This window comes from Triticum dicoccoides, chromosome 4A (assembly GCF_002162155.2).
Source record: "Triticum dicoccoides isolate Atlit2015 ecotype Zavitan chromosome 4A, WEW_v2.0, whole genome shotgun sequence".
NCBI lineage: Eukaryota > Viridiplantae > Streptophyta > Magnoliopsida > Poales > Poaceae > Triticum > Triticum dicoccoides.
In genome coordinates, this window is record NC_041386.1 from 718,576,598 (window position 1) to 718,579,623 (window position 3,026).

Consider the following 3,026-nt stretch of genomic DNA (forward strand, 5'->3'; position numbering starts at 1 on the left):
AGGAAAGGAACCCCAATCCTTCTGTATACATGTCGATATTGGGGATGGAGAAGATGTCCTGGTGAGGGTGAATTCCGACCGACAGTACTTTGCGGGATTGGGGTACCTTTTCACACCATTGACATGTCCACGTTATCGGTACACGTCTTGAAGTAGTGATGGTTGGTCAAAGTCTCAGAGAGTTAAAATGAACCCCCGTCGTTCAACATAACTGAACACTAGTAACGTGTACACATAACTGCTCTTCCTCTATCTACTTCTATCTATCTATCTACAACCCTATAAAAGCACGAAAGATGCAGATCCGAAACATCTGCACCGTACACCTCTTGATATCCAAAGTCCTAGATTGTTTCCATGTTTAGCACCAAGCCACTAAGCATGTCTTACCGCTAAACAGGATTTGGGTGCATGAAGAAAAAATGTCCGATGCCTTCACCCACGCCGCTCCTGACGCTTTAACCTCCCCTACCTCTTCTCCACCTCATCACTATGCCCCCACCTTGCCCCAACTGCCGTGCCGCCTGTCCTCCCAAAGATCGGCGCCACACGCATCGCCGCCGCCGCACTTACTATACCTCACCTCGTTGGAGCCACCGACCACTCCACTGTGGGCACTTCGGCCGGCGCCACGGCGAGGCTGTCAGCGACCTGGGCTTTGGTAGCTTCCAACAGATACCCAGCAGCCCAGTCCAACATAAAGCCACAATGACTACAAATACCAGGGAGGACAACACTCACAATTGGGCTTGGACAGGACTGTACAACAAGAGACAAGAAGAAAGGGTATGATGCTAAAGTAGACCCCAAACTCGTCAACCTTCTTATCTTGTCCAGAATTGAGCTTGATTGTGAACAAGCCAACACCTTTTTTGCTCATCTATGCAAAACCTATGTTTGAGATGGAGTTTCTGGTGAGGCTCCTATTGCTCAGAATATTGATGTTTAAGCTCACTTTGGGAAAATGTTAACTATACCCAAGGCAATTATAGAAATCAAGCCTAAATCTGTCCCTGATACGTCCTAGTTCAGGATCAAAAGGGATTCCTATCGGTCTTTGGGGCAAAGATGTCATTTTTTATTTGTCCAGCCTGACTGGAAATCCTAAAAACTATGAAAAGGACGCTCTTAGAAATTCCCCCTTTATGCGAGGGAAGATTGGGAGCCATGATATTTCCTTGGTTCTTGTTGTTGCCCAAGGGGAAATAGATGATGTAATTTTCTGATTTTGGGTACACCAAAGATATTCTGGATGTGTCTAACCATCCATCAACTTAAGAGGTTGTGAGGGTTCCCGATCCCCGCGCGTTCTCCCCTCACCGTCGCTGGTGGGCGCCGCCAGGCTTGCCCGCACGGCCTACAGCTACGGCGGAGCTCTATTCCTATGCCACTTTGCAGACTTCGGCGATGTGCAACGGTAACCTGTAGTAGTACAGGAGGAAGTTGCTGTAGGAGTGCTCGTGTATGGTTGGGCGGCAGCCATGGAGCAACTGGAGCGCCCGTCTCTCTCTCCTTGATGGCGTCGCGTGTAGGCGGTGCAACAAACGCTCTAAGAGAAGGTGAGCCTATGTCGCCAGCATGTTCCCCAACCCATGATTGTCCAAGGGCGCCTATACAACCCCAGGGCATGTTGGGTCACGGCAGACCGTCGCCCACGCAGCCGGCGGGTGGCAGCGTAGCGGTTTGGTCTGGCTTGCATGATGGGTGATGCCGGTCAGGGTTGATGCAGCCTCCTGCGAGCGGTTGTCCCCGTGGGCGCGGCATCAGTAGACAACTATCATCTGAGGGGCTTGCAACTTCCAATGCAGCGGTAATGGTCATGTCTGCCAAATTCACATTGGTCCAGATGTGCAGCGTGTGGTGCGGAGCTGTCAATGGTTCCCTGCTGAACTGGAAGCTCCGTGGTCATTTAGGCTGGTCATAGTGGGGAGTAACTTAGAGTAGTAACATGCATACGTTACTACTCTATGTTACTACCCTTATAGTGGGAAGTGTCATATGTGTAGTAACATACACATGTTTATTTATTGTCTTGTAGACTCATTTTGCATTGGAAAGCGCTATGTGATGGTAACATATTAGGTTATTATATTTGCCTCTCTCCTCATTAACTACTTGCCACATCAACATTTTTGCTTATGTGGCATCTATGTTACTACCTATGTTACTCCCACTATGACCAGCCTTATGCCTCAGATGGCCCGTGGGTTTGTGTCACTACGGTCGATGCATGGCAGTATTTATGTCCTTTCCCACATTATGATTTGCTGCCACAGATAATGATGTTGGAGATTGTGGCGGTGTGATCGTGTTGTCTGATTCCGGTTAGCCATTGACAATCACTTGTGAGGACGGCGCAGGGACTCTGGATTGTCCCGGGAAACCTTCCTTCCTCATCGATGACTTCGCTATGTGGTGGCAAGAAATTTTTGTCATGGCTTGACTATCTGCTCGCCCTGGCATGGTCAATAGTTGGACTGTGTACGTATGTAGCTTCTAGGATTGTGGCAAGTGGAGGAGACATCATATAAGGACTTCAGTTGGGTGGTGCTTCTCATGTACCTGGTGTTGAGTTCCAGGATGAAAACCCTAAGTCTAGCCCTTGTTGGTTATATTTGGCAATGTTATCTTGATGAAGGCATCGCTTGGAGTTTACTCGACCGTGATCTTCAGGGTGAAGACGTACAATCTGCCCTTCGATGGTTTGATCCAGCGACGGCGACATTTAAGTGTCGTTCTCTTCATGGAGGCGTCACCTTTGGAGAAACTTTCTCATAGTGTATGTGTTGTTTTGATTGCTTTGGGATTTTTTGTCTTCTTTTTCTTTATGTGTCTGGGCATAGCTTTTGTCTTATTTAACTTTGCTATTTTGGGCATCCTAACTATAAAGAAGTCGGGGGGTATGCTCATTATGATTGTGTTCTTCAATGCTACATTGTGATTCAATAAAAACACCTTTTGTCAGAAAAAGAGGTTGTGAAGGTCACTGGTGAAAGAGAGGAGTTTGATCAACAACGCTTTATCAC